This window comes from Neomonachus schauinslandi, chromosome 1 (assembly GCF_002201575.2).
Source record: "Neomonachus schauinslandi chromosome 1, ASM220157v2, whole genome shotgun sequence".
In the NCBI taxonomy this organism is placed as follows: Eukaryota; Metazoa; Chordata; class Mammalia; order Carnivora; family Phocidae; genus Neomonachus; species Neomonachus schauinslandi.
This window is the reverse complement of record NC_058403.1, coordinates 98,564,040-98,581,895: the sequence shown is the minus strand read 5'-3', so window position 1 is coordinate 98,581,895 and position 17,856 is coordinate 98,564,040.

The window sequence follows — 17,856 nt, the reverse complement described above, 5'->3', positions numbered from 1 at the left end:
AGAAGGCTGTCTTTTTGTTTTCTTAATAGTTTCCTTTGCTGGGCAAAAGCTTTTTATTTTATTATAGTCCCAATAGTTTATTTTTGTTTTTGTTTCCCTTTTCTTAGGAGACATATCTAGAAAAATGTAGCTATGGCTGATGTCAGAGAAATTCCTGCAAGTTCTCTAGTAGGATTTTAATGGATTCAGGTCTCATGTTTAGGTCTTTAATCCATTTTGAGTTCATTTTTGTGTATGGTGTTAGAAAGTAGTCTCATTCTTTTACATGTAGCTGTCCATTTTTGCCAAAACTATTTATTGAAAAGACTGTCTTCTCCCCATTGTATATTCTCGCCTCCTTTGTCATAGATTAATTGACCATATAAATATGGGTTTACTTCTGGGGTCTCTACTCTGTTCCATTGATCTATGTGTCTGTTTTTGTGCCAGGACATTACTGTTTTGATGACTACAGCTTTGTAGTATATCTTGAAATCTGGAATTGTGATACCTCCAGCTTCATTCATTCTCAGAAGTGCTTTGGCTATTTGGAGTCTTCTGTGGTTCCATACAAATTTAGTATTTGTTCTGGTTTTGTGAAGAATGCTATTGGTATTTTGATAACTATTGCATTGAATCTGCACATTGCTTTTGGTAATATGGACATTTTGACAATATTAATTCTCCCAGTCCATGAACATGAAATATCTTTCCATTTGTTTGTGTCATCTTCAGTTTCTCTAATTAGTGTTTTATACTTTTCAGATTGCAATCTTTCATCTCTTTGGTTAAGTTTATTCCTAGGTATTTTATTGTTTTTAGTACAATTATAAATGGTAATGGTGTTTTTTTAAAAAAAAATTCTCTTTCTGTGATTTCATTGTTAGCATATAACAATGCTACCTATTTCTGGATATTAATTTGTAACCTGTCACTTTACTGAATTCATTTATCAGTTCTATTAGTTTTTTGGTGGAGTCTTTAGGACTTTCTATGTGTAGTATCATGTTGTCTACAGTAAGTGAAAATTTGACTTCTCCTTCCAACATAGATACCTCTTATTTCCTTTTCTTGTCTGATTGCTGTGGCTAGGACTTCCAGTACTATGTTAAATAAAAGTAGCAAGACTGGATATCCTTGTCTTGTTCCTGACCTTAAAGGGAAAGTTTATAGCTTTTCACCATTGAGTAAGATGTTAGCTATTGGTTTTTCATATGTGGCCTTTATTATGTTGAGGTATATATATATATATTTTTTAAAGATTTTATTTATTTATTTGAGAGAGAGAGAATGAAAGAGAGCACATGAGAGGGGGGAGGGGCAGAGGAGAAGCAGACTCCCTGCCGAGCAGGGAGCCCGATGCGGGACTCGATCCAGGGACTCCAGGATCATGACCTGAGCCGAAGGCAGTCGCTTAACCAACTGAGCCACCCAGGCGCCCGAGGTATATTTTTTCTAACCCCATTTCATTGAGAGTTTTTATCATGAACAGACGTTGAATATCATCAAATGATTTTTCTGCTTCTGTTGAGGTGATCATATAATTTTTATTCTCTGTTTTGTTGATATGGTATATGACATTGATGATTTTCAAATATTAAACCATCCTTACATCCCAGAAATAAATCCCACCTGATCTTGGTGAATGACCTCTTTAATGTATTATTATATGTGGTTTGCTAATATTTTGTTGAGGATTTTTACATCTATGTTTTTCAGGGACATTGGCCTGTAGTTACCTTTTTTGTGGTGTCTTTGTTTCTTGTTTCAGGGTAATGCTGGCCTCATAGAATGTATTTACATTTAAAGTGATTATTGATACCTATGTGCTTATGGCCATTTTTAAATTTTTTTTTTCTGTGTTGTTGTTGTTTGTAGTTCTTCTTTGTTACTTTCTTCTCTTGCTCTCTTTGTGATCAGTGAGTATCTATAGTGTTTTGTTTGGCTTTCTTTCTCTTTATTTTTTTTTTGTGTGTATCTATCATAGGTTTAGGGTTTATGGTTATCATGAGTCTCATATATAACATCTAGTTTAAATAGCAGTCCGTATTAATTTGATGGTCAATTAAGTTCAAATACATCTTTAAAAAAAATCTTTCTGTTTCTTTTTTTCCCCTTTTGTTCCCTTTCCCCTTTCTCTTCCCTTTTTACTCCTTCCTCCACATTTTATGTATATATTGTCATATTTTACATCTTTTTACTCATAGTTTTCTTATGTCTGATTATGGCCATTTCTTTTCCACTTAAAGAAGTCCCTTTAACATTTCTTCTAAAGTTGGTGTAGTGGTGATAAATTCCTTTATCTTTTGTTTGTCTGGGAAACTCTTTAGCTCTCTTTCAAATCTGAATGATAATCTTACTGTGCAGAGTATTCTTGGTTGTAGTCTTTTTTGTTTTGTTTTTTTTTGTTTTTTGTTTTTCCCTTTCAGCTCTTTGAATATATTATGCCACTTTCTTATGGCTTGCAAAGTTTCTGCTGAAAAATTGGTTGACAGCCTTATATGTTTTCCCTTGTAGGTCATTTTTTTTTGTTTATTTCTTACTGCTTTTAAGATACTCTCTTTATCTTTAAACTATTTTAATTATTATGTGCCATTGTGTGGTCATCCTTGTGTTCATCCTGTTTGGAGTTCTCAGTGCTTCTTGGACCTGGATGTCTTTTACTGGCCCTCAGTCCAGGTTAGGAATGTTTTCAATTATTATTTCTTCTAAATAAGTTTTCAACACTTTTCTCTCTCTCTTCTTTTTCTGGGACCCCTATAATGTGAATGTTTGTTCACTTAATGTTGTCCAAGAGACTTCTCAAACTATCCTCATTTTTTAAAAGTTTCTCTTTTTGCTGTTCAATTGTTACCCTGTCTTAGATTGCTGATGCATTCTTCTGAATCCTCTAATCTACTATTGATTCCCTCTAGAGGTTTTTTTTTTTTAATTTCAGTTATTATATTCTTCAACTCTGAGTTGTTCTTTTAAATATTTTTTCTCTTTGTTAAAGGTCTTACTGAGTTCTTCCACTCTTTCCTCCATCCCAGTATCTTTATAATCATTACTTTAAATTCTTTATCAGGCATATTGCATATCTCTGTTTCATTTAGTTCTTTTTCTGAGGTTTTTTTCTTATTCTTTCTTTTGGAGCATATTCCTCTGTCTCCTCATTCTGCTTTACTTTCTGTGTTAGTTTCTATCAATTAAATGAAATGGCCACTTCTCTTATACTTGGAGGAGTGGTCTTGTGTATGTTGTCTACTTTGCAGACTATGTGTGCTTGGTGACTTTTGCTGCCTGGCTGGAGCTATGGCTGTATATACTCATTACTCTTTTAAACCATGGCCATGTCTCTGTCTCTCTTGCTATTCTCTTGATATTTTCTCTATCTTTGGTTGTCCAGTACTGTTCAGTCAGCCCTCAATTCTTCTTCAGGAGGAATTGTTCTATTAATAGGTGTAATTTGGCTTCTTCCCCACGAGGTGAGTTCAGAGTCTTCTTACATCACCATCTTAAATAGAACCTGCCCAGTTCTGTACCTTTTAAAATTATAACACAATCTACAGCATGGTCCAATAAATGATGTACAGGATGAGCCAAAATACACCCTTAAGACACTTCTGCAACTGCAACACATAACATTTGACACTCCCATTTTCCAATATGCAAATCACATGTATTTTTCAAGACCACTGTGATGTTTCTGCTTCTTCCAAATAGATATTCTGGCTGATATGAACTTCCTCTTATCTTAGATTTTACAGAAAAATCTTTGCTACTTTTTTTGTGGCATTAATCACTTTTTTACTGTGCACTGTAGGCTTTTGCATATTTGTCTGATCCTTTCTAATGTTCCAGAAATCTTTCAAAGACAATATTCTTAACTGAAATTTAAAATTCATATGCATTTATTTGATACTATTGATCCATTCAAAAGATAGTAACATATTTGTAAGTTATGAAGTATAACACAAAGGACGAAAGAAACAAAAACAGGAACACATGAATGAACCACTGAAATTCAAAAGGCTAACACCATAAATAACTTGAACTGTTTTATCCTTATTCTATTTTCCTGATTTTGTTGATCAAAGATTTACTAAATTTTGTGCTTTTTATTCTTTTATAAATTATAAAAATATTATGTAATTATATCATTGTGCAATATACTGTTTGGTTTTCCTGTTTTTAAAATTTTGTAAATGATATCATAATTTACATAGTATTTGTGGCTTACAATTTTACCTTGGGCATTTTGATTCTATGATATACTGCCACAGATCTATGGACTACACAGTGTTACTGATTATAGTATTATTTTTTTTATTTACTAGTTATTGAAAATTTTTTTCATATTTTGCTGTTATAAGCATTACTATACAGGTTTCCTAGAGCAAATGTACATTGATTTCCCTAGATTATGTAGACAGGAATAGAATTGCTGGAGGCATAGTTTAAGTGACCACATTTTTTAAAGTTGCTATATCAATTTAGCATTCTCACTATCATGTATAAAAGTTGACCAACATCCTCACCAACATGTACCATTATTAAACTTAAATTCTGACCAATCTAGTGGATATATATAGTGTTATCTAATTGTGCTCTAAATTTGCATTTCTATGATTACCAATGTAGCTGAACATTTTTTCATGCGGGTACTTTTCCTAACTCTCTGTAAAATTCCTGTTCGTGTTATTTACCTCTTTTTCTATTTGGTTGTTATTTGTTTGTAGATATATTAGAATCTAATGATAAGCTGTGTGTGCTGGACTAATGTTAGTTATGTATACTGCAAATATCTTCTCTCAACATGTGGATTGTCTTTTCATTCTCTTTAAAGTGTGTTTTAATCACAAGTGGTTTTTCATTTCAATTAGCTTGAATAATTCAGTCTTTTTCTTTATGATTAGAGCTTTGGGGGAGTTCTTAAAAAACACTCCCCTATATACTTCTTTTAAAGTTGTGTTATATATTATTTTAATTTTTTTTTAATTGCCTTTTATTGTATTACACTGAAAATTAATATTTATGTACAGTGGGAGATAGGTCTCCAGTTTTACTTTTCCACATGGATAACCAGTTGTCTCAGAGCATTTATCTGTTAGTCTCTCCTTTTCACTGTGATCTGCATTGCCATCTTAATCATAAACCAGTTTCCTAATTTTTCTTGGGTTGTTAGTTCTCATGATCAGTTGCCTATCCTTGGCTAATACCACATGGTCTTAATTACTTTTAGCCTAGTAACAGGTAAGAATTATAACAGGTAGAAATTGTCCCACCCCACATCCAGCCAAGCATTGTTTTTCTCAGAAGTACTCATTTATCTTTTTGTCCTTTTCTTTTTTCACATACATTTAATAATCCATTGTTAAGTTTAAAGATTTTATTTATTTGACAGAGAGAGACACAGCAAGAGAGGGAACATAAGCAGGAGGAGTGGGAGAGGGAGAAGCAGACTCCCCACTGAGCAGGGAGCCTGATGTGGGGCTTGATCCCAGGACGCTGGGACCATGACCTGAGCCAAAGGCAGACGCCTAATGACTGAGCCACCCAGGCGCCCCCATTGTTAAGTTTAAAAAAAAAAAAAAAGTCTGTTGAAATTTGAGGTTTTACTTGGAATCACAATGAATTTGTAAAATAATTATGTGGGAAAAAATCCACAAACACTATGCGTCTCATTATTTAGGCCTTTTTTTTTTAACTGATTTTAATGATACATTACTTTTTTTTCTGATAAGGACATAAACATTTCCTTATATATTACTAAGTACCTTAACTTTTGATATTATTGTAAGTATTGCCATTTTCAATTACAGTTTTAACTATTTTGGGTTTAATTCCAAAGTCAGTTGTTTTGTACATTAATCTTTAGATTATTTCAGCTTATATATGCAATTATATAGTCAGAGAATACTGACCAGTCTGAATTTTCCTTTCTAGGCTTTGTGGAGTTTATTCTTGTATAGTGACTGACTAGTTTCCAGTGTACAACCTCAAAGGGAAATCTTGTTCCTAATTTCAAAGGGAATGCTTCTAATATTCCACCTTTAAGAATGATATTTGCTATCAATTTGTTTTAAAGGTACCCTTTATCATGTTCACAAGTTTTCTTTTATTCTTCATTTTCCAAATGGTTTCCGAGATGAATGTTAGCAAATAAGTTTCCTCCATTATTTTTTTTTAAAGATTTTATTTATTTATTTGAGAGAGAGAGAATGAGAGAGCACATGAGAGGGGGGAGGGTCAGAGGGAGAAGCAGGCTCCCTGTGGAGCAGGGAGCCCGATGCGGGACTCGATCCAGGGACTCCAGGATCATGACCTGAGCCGAAGGCAGTCGCTTAACCAACTGAGCCACCCAGGCGCCCACCTCCATTATTTTTAAATGTTTACATTATTTTTCATTTATCTGTTGAAGAACCAAATAAAATTTATAAGATGTTCTCATTTTAGGCCACTACCAGAATAAACTCAAATTGGTTATATTTTATATTTTATATCTTAATATACATAAGCTTTAGCTATCTAGCTATCTAGCTATGTATTTAGTTAATATTATATTAATATTTTATTTTTTAAAAATTTATTTATTTATTTAGAGAGAGTGAGAGAGGGTGCACACAAGCAAGGGTGGGGCAGAGGGCAGGGAGAAAATCTCAAGCAGATTCCCTGTTGAGCATGGAGCCCAATGCAGGGCTTGATCCCAAGACCCTGAGATCATGACCTGAGCCAAAATCAAGAGTTGGCCGTTCAACTGACTGAGCCACAAGGCACCCTGTATTATATTAATATTTTAAAAATTTCTCTAAGGCCTGCAATTTTTCTTTCTCATCTTATAATAATGTGGTAGTGATATCACAATTATTTCACCTCATGAAGGAGATTGAGAAAATACTCCTCGTTTTAGAATATGCTGAATAATTTATATTTGAATCCGATGATTTGATTTCTTTGAATAGTCACAGGAATTTACCTGAGAAGCTGTTTAACCTGGGGTTCTTTGTGGGAACATTTAAAACTGCTGATTTTTCTGTTTAAGGTTATAAGAAAAATCAAGCTTTGTATTTCTGCTTGAGTTAATATTGCTACAATTTTCCCCAGGAGCCTATCAATTTAGATCAACCTTTCAAATATATAGATGTATTTATAGCATTCTTTTATTATAACTTAAATCTCTGTTATAATTTAATCCGATTTTTATTTTCCTAATATTTATTTTGGCCTAGTATTTTCATGATTGAACTTTAAAATTTCAATCATATTTTTTGTTATACTCATGAGTTAGAAATGCCTTTATTAACCTCTGACAAATAGGCAATATATTTCTAATTTATTACAAATATAATTGTTCTTTGGTCATAGAACATCATCTACATAATACTGGGTATTTGAAAATTTAGAGCCTTGTTTGATGGTCTTGTCTTTTGTTAAAATATTCTGTGTGGCTTTTGAGTCATAGATTTTCTTTAATTTGGTTGTGCCAGAATCTACATTTTTTTAAAAGATTTTATTTATTACTTGACACAGAGAGAGAGGGAGAGAGCAAGCACAAGCAGGGGGAGCAGCAGAGGGAGAGGGAGAAGCAGACTCCCCACTGGACAGGGACCCCAATGCTGGGCTTGATCCCAGGACCTTGGGTTCATGACCTGAGCTGAAGGCAGACAATCAACTGAGCCACCAGGTTCCCCAGAATCTACATATTTTTAAAAATTATACCTCTGTATGTGTTCTTTAAATCTTCACTGTATATTAGTTTTTTGCTTGTAGTTTTATAAACAAATTAAAAACCTATTTTTAATCTATCTTTAAAATGGTGGATATATAAAGTCATTGTGTAATATGACAATGTTTATACTATGGGTTTTGAGGCAATTCCTTAAGGACAGGTAATTGTAGAAAGTAAATTAAAATTTTCTCATTATGTAATCAATCTTTCTATCCCCTAAAAAATGCTGTGTTTTAAAAGCCCATTTTGTCTGATTTTTTTTTTTAAAGATTTTATTTATTTGACAGAGAGATAGCAAGAGAGAGAGAGAAAGCACAAGCAGGGGGAGCAGCAGGCAGAGGGAGAGGGAGAAGCAGGCTCCCCACTGAGCTGGGAGCCCGATGCGGGTCTCAATCCCAAGACCTGAGATCATGACCTGAGCTGAAGGCAGACGCTTAACCAACTGAGCCACCCACGCACCTCCCATTTGTCTGATATTTATGCAGTTACACTTGATTTGTTTTCTATGATATGCATCTTGTTTATATGATTTTTTTAAATTTATAGACTCTATTATTTTTACAGTAGTTTTAGTTTTACAGAAATAAATTGAGCTGAAAGCACAGAACTTTCATTCATTCCCTTACCTCTTCTCCCCACGCAGTTTTCCCTATTACTAACATTTTGCATTAGTATGGTACATTTGCAACATTATGGAGGACCTAGAAGGTATTATACTAAGTGAAATAAGTTAGACTGAGCAAGACAAATACCATATGATGTCATTTATATGTGGAATCTAAAAAGCAAACAAAAAGAAGCAGAATCAGATCTATAAATATTTAACATCTAAATGAGAGTTGGTATGAGGTAACTTGTCTTAAACTCTTTTGTTTTGTTTTTCCAAGAGATTATATAATAGAACCTTTATGCTTTATTTAAAAACATTATAATTGTTTAAATTAAAACATTGAAATAATGGTAATAAAATGTATAATTTCAAAGCCAGCAATAGAAAACAGTGTTGCAAAACAATCTAATACCCTCCATTACATTTAATGCATCTCACCCTTTTTTTATAACTGTGTAATGTTCCATTACACACACACACACATATATACACACACTGCAAATATGTGTATGTGTGTATGTATGTGTATATGTATATACATACCACATCTTCCTTTGGTGACAGATGGTAGCTACACTTGTGGTGAGCATAACATAACCCAAAAGTCGAATCACTGTGTTGTACACCTGAAACTAATGTAACATTATGTGTCAACTATACTCAAATATAATAAAAAAAAAATTAGATGTTGACTAATAGTCAAGTAGATGTTGACAAAATAAATATTATTTTGAAATATAAGAAAAATACAGAAGGTACACAATTCATAAGTACAGAGTCTGGTGAATTATAACAATGTGAACACACCATTTTAGCCACCAAACAGATAAAAATATAGAACACTACCAACATTTAAGAACCCCCATCCAATGCCTCATTCTTAGTCATTGCATTTCTTTCTCCTCACAAAGTCAGCCATTGTCCTGGCATACAATATCAAAGGTGTTTTGGCTATATTTGAACTTTATATGAATGAAATCAAGCAATGTGTATTCTTCATATTTAGCAAATTTTGTTCAATGTTATGATTTCAGTATCCACTCATGTTGTTGCTTGTCCATTTTATTCTTATATCTCAATTTGTCTATTTGTACTCTTGATGGATTTTTTTTTTGTGGGTTATTACATTGCTATGGGCATTCTTATACATATCTTTTAGTAAACATCTGCATGCTCCCCAATCCTGTTCATTATGTACCTGGTAATAGAATTGTTGTGTCAAAGGATCTGCTTTTCTACAAATAGTAAATCATGTCAAAGCATTTTTCAAAATATTTGCATTCATGTACACTCCCACCAGAAATCTATGACAGTAGCATTTACCTAGCATCCTTTTGAAACTTACTACCTGTCTTTTAATTTTATGAACTCTGGTGGGATGTCATAACATGTCACTGTGGTTTTAATTTGCATTTTACTGATGCTATCAGAGTTGAACAAATTTTTATAAGCTTATTGGGCACTTGTATATCCTATAATGTGAAGTACCTATTTAGGTGTTCCCCATATTTTGTATCGAACAGTAGGTTTTTGCCTATTGATTTGTTAGCATTTTAATATTTACAGATATTAATCCTTTATTGTATTTATTAAAAATACATTCTTCCATATTATGTTTTTAATTTTCACTTTCTTAATGTCACTTTTTCATTTTCTTTTTTGCTTTTTAAAATAAACAGTCCTGTAATTTGTCAAATAAATTATTAGCATTTTCTTTATGGTTAGTGTTTTTTTGCTCTGTTAAAAAAAATTAACCTATTTCAATGTCACAAAAAACATTCTCAATTTCATCTTCCAGAAGTTTTTTTTTAATCTATTATATATAAATTTACAATCCAATGGATTTCATTTCTTATGTATGATGTGAAATCAGCTCCAAGTTACACTGTTTTTCATAAAATACCCCATTGACTTGGCACCATTTATCTAAAATATGGTCCTTTACTCTTTACTGTTTATACCACATTGGCATAACTCATGTGTCCACATATTTAAGGTTGATGTCTGAACGTTTAATGTAATTACTGTGATCTACCTTTCTGTCCTTGTGCCAATTCTACATTACCTTAATTACTGTAACTTCATAATGTCTCAATATTTAATAGTGTAATCCTTCAACTTTATTTATTTTCTTCATTTTTTCCTTGGCTATCATTTCTCTTTTAGATTGTTATAAAAATCTTTGAATTAGATTGTCAATGTCAATAGCAAAGTAAAAAATAATTGATAAATTGCAAATTTACTTTTTTCTTTTCCTTTTTTTTTTTTTTTTAAACAATATTGAGTTTTCCAATTCACTGAAATTCTGACCTTCTCTTTATTCAGGTCTTTTTACTATATATCTGTCTTTCAGAGTGTTTCTGTATAGACCTTATTCATATTTGCCTAGCCTTTTATGCATAGTTACAGTTATGTATAATTATATTTTATTATGCATATATGTTAGAGCTATGTAAAGTAATATTATGCATAATTATTTTAGTGATATTATAACTTAATCATTCTAGTGTCGTTTTCAAAATTTTTGATGCTGTTATATAGAAATATAATATTTTTATATTGATGTATCTAGTGATCTTAGTAAATTCACTTATTAATTCCAGTGGTATTTTGCAATTCTTTGGATTTTGTCACATACTATCATGCCACCAGGGCATAATGACAGTTTTAATTCTTCCTTCCTAATAATTTTATGTATATATGTAGAGAGCTTGACCTTACTATATTTTTTACCCCATGAGGAGTCAGGTGAAAAAATACATTTTATTTGGTAATAGCCTAAAATCATGTGAGTGGCTATATGTATAATTAACTGCCTTTGAAGGAGCCACTAGATAAGACATGGGGATTAGGTCGAATTTTTACACTAAGGTGAATATTGTAATTATAATGGCTACCATTTATTTTACATTTATTGAGATAATTAACTTGTTCTGATTTAATTTATTCAGTCCTCACAACAATCTTATGGTAGGCATGAGAGTGATGTTGGAATGATCATACCAGGTATTTAAAATAACTATGATTAATATGCTAAGAGTTCTAATGGATAATGTAGACAGCATAGAAGAGCAGATAGGCAATGTAAGGAGAGAGATGAATATCCTAAGAAAGAAACAAAAAGAAATGCTAGAGATAAAAGACACTATAACAGAAATGGAGAATGCCTTTAATGGGTTTATTAGTAGACTGGACATGGCTGAAGAAAGACTCTCAGAGCTAGGGGATGTATTCACGGAATCCTTAAAAACCAAAAAGCAAGGAACAGAGACTGACAAAATCAGAACAGACTATCCAAGGATTGTGGGACAAGAAGGTATAACATAAACATAATGGAATATCAGAAGGAGAAGAAAGAGAAAGGAACGGAAGAAATATTTGAAACAATAAAAATTGAGAACTTCCTCAAATTAATGTCACACACCAAACCTAACAAACATAAGAATTACTTAGGGGCGCCTGGGTGGCTCAGTTGGTTAAGCGACTGCCTTCAGCTCAGGTCATGATCCTGGAGTCCCGGGATCGAGTCCCGCACTGGGCTCCCTGCTCGGCAGGGGGTCTGCTTCTCCCTCTGCCCTCTTCCCTCTCGTGCTCTCTGTCTCTCATTCTCTCTCTAATAAATAAATAAAATCTTTAAAAAAAAAAAAAAAACATAAGAATTACTTAGAATTTCTCCTCAGAAACCATACAAGCAAGAAGAGAGTGAAGTAAAATAGTAAGTGTTAAGTGAAAAAACTGCTGACCTAGAAATCTGTACCCTCAAAAGTGAAAGATAAATGAAGATTTTCTCAGACAAAGATAATTGAGGAACTTTGTTGTCAATAGATCTGACTTGCAAGACATGTTAAAAGTTCTTTAGAGAGACAAAAAAAAATATATGGGTCAGAAACTCAGGTCTACATAAAGAAAGGAAGAGTGTCAAAGAAGGAATAAATGACAGTAAAATAAAAACTGGGTTTTTATTCTTAATTGATCCAATATATTTATCCCAGGTATTAAGTCTGTTTTAACATTTGAAAATTAATTAATGCAATCCATCACATCAACAGGTTAAAAAGAAAAATTACATTATCCTATCAGTAGATGCAAAAAAAAAAAAAAGCATTTGACAAAATCCAATACCCATTCATGATAGAAATTCTCAGTAACTTAGAAATAGAAGGGAACTTTCTCAGCATGACAAAGACTACAGAAAATCTATGATGGGAAACTCAAACTTTTCCCATTAAAATCAGGTAGAGGCAAGGATGTCCCTTCTTACCAATCCTATTCAACATTATACTGGAAATCTTTGCTAATACAAGAAGGCAAGAAATGGAAATAAAAGATACATTGGTTGTAGGTAAAATATCAATTTTTTATGCAGATAGCATGATTGTCTATGTAGAAAATCCAAAAGAATGGACAAAAATCTTCTAGAACTAGTAAAAGATTATAGCAAGGTTGAAGGATACAAAGTTAATATGCAAAAGTCCATTGATTTCCTATAAACCAACAATGAACAAATGGAATTAAAAATTTAAAAATACTATTTATATTAGCATCCAAAAAATGAAATACTTAAATATAAATCTAACATAATATTTACAAATTCTCTATGAAGATAACTATAAAACTCTGATAAACAAAATCAAAGAACTAAAAAAATGGAGAGACATTCCATGTTCATGGATAAGAAGATTAAGTATTGGCAAAATGTCAGTTCTTCCCAACTTGATCCATAGATTAGTGCCATTCCAGTAAAAATTCCAGCAAGTTATTTTATGAATATCAACAGATTCTAAAATTTATATGGTTAGGCAAAAGATCCAGAATAGCCAATACAATATTGAAGGGGAAAAACAAAATTGGAAGAATGACACTGCCAGACTTCAAAACTTACTATTAAGCCATAGTAATCAAGATAGTGTGGCATTGACAAAAGGAAAGACAAATAGATCTATGGAACAGAGTAGAGCGCTAGAAATAGATCCACATAAGTATAGCCAACTTATCTCTGACAAAAGAGCAAAGGCAATACAATGGAGCAATGATAGTCTGTTTGACAAGTGGTCCTGGAACAACTGGATATCTGCACGCAAAATAATTGATCTAGACACAGACCATATATACCTTCACAAAAATTAATGCAAAATGGATCACAACCTATATGTAAAATACAAAACTATAAAACTCTTAGGAAAAATCATATCAAAAATCCTATGGTGACACCTTTATAAACACAACAAACACATCATATAGACACATCAAAGACACACTCCATGAAAAAAAAGTTAGGTGATAAACTGAACTTCATTAAAATTATAAACTTTTGTTCTGCAAAGACAATAAGAGAATTAGGAGTTACACCCCAGACTGGGAGGACACGTTTTCAAAAAAACTTACCTGATAAAGGCGTGGTATCCAAAATACAAAGAACTCTTAAAACTTAACTATAAGGAAAAAAAGTTAAAAATTGGCCAAAGACCTGAACACACTATATACCGAAGAAGATATACAGAGGCAAATAAGCATGTGAAAAGATACTCCACATTAGGGATATGCAATCTAAAACAACAGTGGATACCACTATACACCTATTAGAATGGCCAAAATCTGAAATACTGACAATACTAAATGTTGACAAGGATGTGGGGAATCAGGGAATGGTAGAATACAAAATGGTACAACCATTTTGGAAGATAGCTTGGTGGTTTTTTACAAAACTAAACATACTTTCACAACATAATCCAGCAATCACACTCCTTCCTATTTGCCCAGTGGAATTGAAAACATGTCCACACAGAAACCTAAAGATGGATGTTTACATTTATAGCAACTTTATTCATAATTGCCAAAATATGGATGCAACCAAGTTGTATTTCAGGAGGTGAATGGATAAATTTACAGTGGTACATCCAGACAATGGAATATTATTCAGCCCTAAAAATAAATAAAAAGACATGGAGGAATCTTAAATGAATATTACTAAGTAAAGGAAGCCAATCCAAAAAGGCTACATACTGTTTTATTCCAACTATAGGACATACTGGAAAAGGCAAAACAAAGGAGATGGTAAAAATTTTAGGTGTTATCAAGGGTAGGTAGGGGTGGGTAAGATGAATAAGTGGAGCATAGAGGTTGTTTAGGGAAATGAAACTACTCTGTATCATATTAAAGTAGTGAAGATATAAATACATATCTTTTGATATATATATGTGTGTGTATATATATATGTATCACTTTTGAAGATATATATATATATAACTTTTAAATATATAGATATAGATATAGATAGATAGATAGATAATTATAAATTTGTCTAAATTCATGGAATGTATGACACTGAAACTGAACCCTAAAATAAACTATGGACCTTGGTTGATAGTGATGTGTAAATATAGGTTCATCCTTGGTAACTGACACATCATTCTGGTGGTGAATGATGTTGATGATAGAGGAGGCTGTGCATGTGTAGGGGCAGGGGATATATAGGAAATCTCTGTACCTTCCTCTGAGTTTTATTGTGAATTTAAAATTGCTCTAAAAAATAGTCTTTAAACACACATACAGATACACACAAATTACATAGGGGAAGCTATAGTTATGAGCCCTTTCAGATTAATATATTAGAAGATATGCTTTAAGCAACCCATTAGTGGCTGGGAAAAATTCAGGAAAACATGTAACAGTGAGCATGAATATATTTGTTTTAATTAAAGACAGAAATGAAACTGGATAAATGTATAGATGATTAATATGGAAATACCACATATTTTTACAAAGTAGAGATAAGACAACTAAAAAGAGAAAGAGGAAGAAGAGATAATAGGGGAGCAAAATAGCCTCAAATTTTTTTGCCTAGTTAAAAGAAGAAAGTATAATATATCATAAAAATCAATGAGAGATTTAAGTAACGATTAAATGCATTACAAGTATTTATAACATTTTATAGAAGTGTAAAGCTAACCACTGGAGCAAAAATGAAATTTTAGAACCAAAAATTTTATCAGAATTTGTGAATTAGCAAAGGGAAGACATGTAAAGACAGAAATACAGTAAAAATAGAATAATATACATTTTTGTTATACTATGCAAAGATGGTGACCCATCATTACTTCTATCAATGAATGTCACATAATAAGGAGTCTTATCGTTTTCAACATTTTTACTTTGAAAACAATTTTCATGAACAATAAAATGAACATTCATACATGCTTTACTTGTGTTAGGAATTTTGGCCAATGGGAAACACTTCATGCTAGCTCTTGTGTTCTGTAGACACCTCCCCATTTTTTTTAATTCGCACAATGAAATACTCCATATACCCTTTATACATCCCCTGTACTAATTTAGATGTGTCATTACTGCTGCTAGTATCTTCATTGCTAGTAGGATATAGATTGCATTGTATTGTCTTTGTGAGTTAATACCTCTTCTTCCAATCCAAAAATATAAGGGCTTTTTTGTTGTTGTTTTTCCATTTCATATTTTTTTACCTTGTTTCTCCCAGAGTGAAACAGTATATACATTAATATATTACTCATTTGATTAATCCTAGAATAAGCAAGAACCATTCTTAAAATTGCTACACTACTGGAATCAAAAACAAAGTTACTGATTAATTTTTGAAATATCTTTGCAGTATTTTAATTTTTCCTCTCAGAATATATCCTGCTAAGAATATAGTGTTAAAGTGCTGTTAGAAAATTATTTAATTTCTTAAAATGTTCTTTTTTAAAACTGTGTAATTATGTTAAAATTTTACATAAAATTATAAACAAATTAAAAATTTGTTTAATATGAGTATAGTTGACACACAATGTTACATTAGTTTTAGGTGTAAAACATTCTTGTTTTTGTAATCAATATGAGGTTTTACCTTTTTTTTTTCTCCATCCCTGTTGATTACTTCATTTAAATATGTAAACCACTTGATTCCAAAAATCAAAATGACAGTAACAAGTAAACTTCAAGTAATATCTATTGTCTCTTTCCTTCAACCTAGCCCCACACACCCCCATAGGTAAATATATTCATTAGTTTCTAATTATTCTTACTATATAAACATAAGCAAATGCATGCATTTTTTTTAACTACCATATCTTTTTTGCCTTTTTTTTTTTTTAACACAAAGAACGGCTTACTGTAGCAAATCTTTTCCAATACCTTTTTCACTTAGCAATGTATAATAGAAAGCAGTATCTGGCTTATTTCTATTTAAAAAAATGAGTTTGTATCTTTTTCATTCTCTTCAGCAATGCATGTGAATGTCTTTTATCTACAGTCTTGCAAAAGTGTATATTGTAATACTTTGAATTTTTGCCTAATTGGTGAGAAATAAAATCTTCATGTCATTTTATTTAGTATGTCAGTTAGGGTTAAATTTACTTATTCATATATGTTTTAGACTAATTTCACATCATTTTTATGACCAGGTTTTTGACCTCTTTTTCTTAGGCTTTTAAGCATTGAGCATATTAACACTTTGTCTGTGATATGTTATAAATAGCATATTCCACTTTATCATCTGCCTTTTGATTCTTCATGTGTCTTGTCAAGTTATTTTAGTTCACTCATAGTTATTACTCTTTTCCTTTAATGCATCAAAAATTTAAATATTACATAGAAAGTCTCTCCCCAGTGTTTTTTTCCGGAAATTGTTTAATTTTATTTGTTATATTTAAATTTCCAATCTATTTAGATTTTTCTTGGTGTATATCAGATATGGATTAAATTTTGATTTAAATTTCCATTTCTGAATCCAGTTTTGCACCAGTAATTTGAGATGTCATTTTTATCAAATGCTAAATACTCATGTATACTGGGATATGCATGTGTATTTACTATTTCATGCAATGATTTGTATGTTACTTCAAGATACATCATCATTTCCCCTCATTGTCTACAAGACAATGATCGGATCCCAAATAGTTTTTGCTTTGTGCCATAAGGAGGAAAAGAATACATGTTGAAAGGATTGCAAGACTTGTCTAATGCAGTTCAGCAGTAACTGGTTGATATGCTTTAAATTGGTCATGAGGGTTGTTTTTTTGTTTGTTTTTGACTATTCATTTAATGTTGGACAAGAGATAAATTATTGAGATTATAATACTATCTCATGACTAGAGTTTCAGCATCCTAGCAGGAACTTCTGGAGTCAATACAGATTTGTTGCTGAAAATGATTCCTTAAATCTTACAATCCAAGAGAGTCAATTGTAGATGAGTAAGGATTCTTTTTTTTTCATTTTATTTTTTATTATTATGTTGTGTTAACCACCGTACATTACATCATTAGTTTTTGATACAGTGTTACATGATTCATTGTTTGCATATAACACCTAGTGCTCCATGCAGTACATGCCCTCTTTAATACCCATCACCAGGCTAACCCATCCCCCACCCCCCTCCCCTCTAGAACCCTCAGTTTGTTTCTCAGAGTCCATAGTCTCTCATGGTTTGTCTCCACATCCGATTTCCCCCCCTTCATTCTTCCCATCCTGCTATCTTCTTCTTCTTCTTCTTCTGCTTCTTCTTCTTCTTCTTCTTCTTCTTCTTCTTCTTCTTCTTCTTCT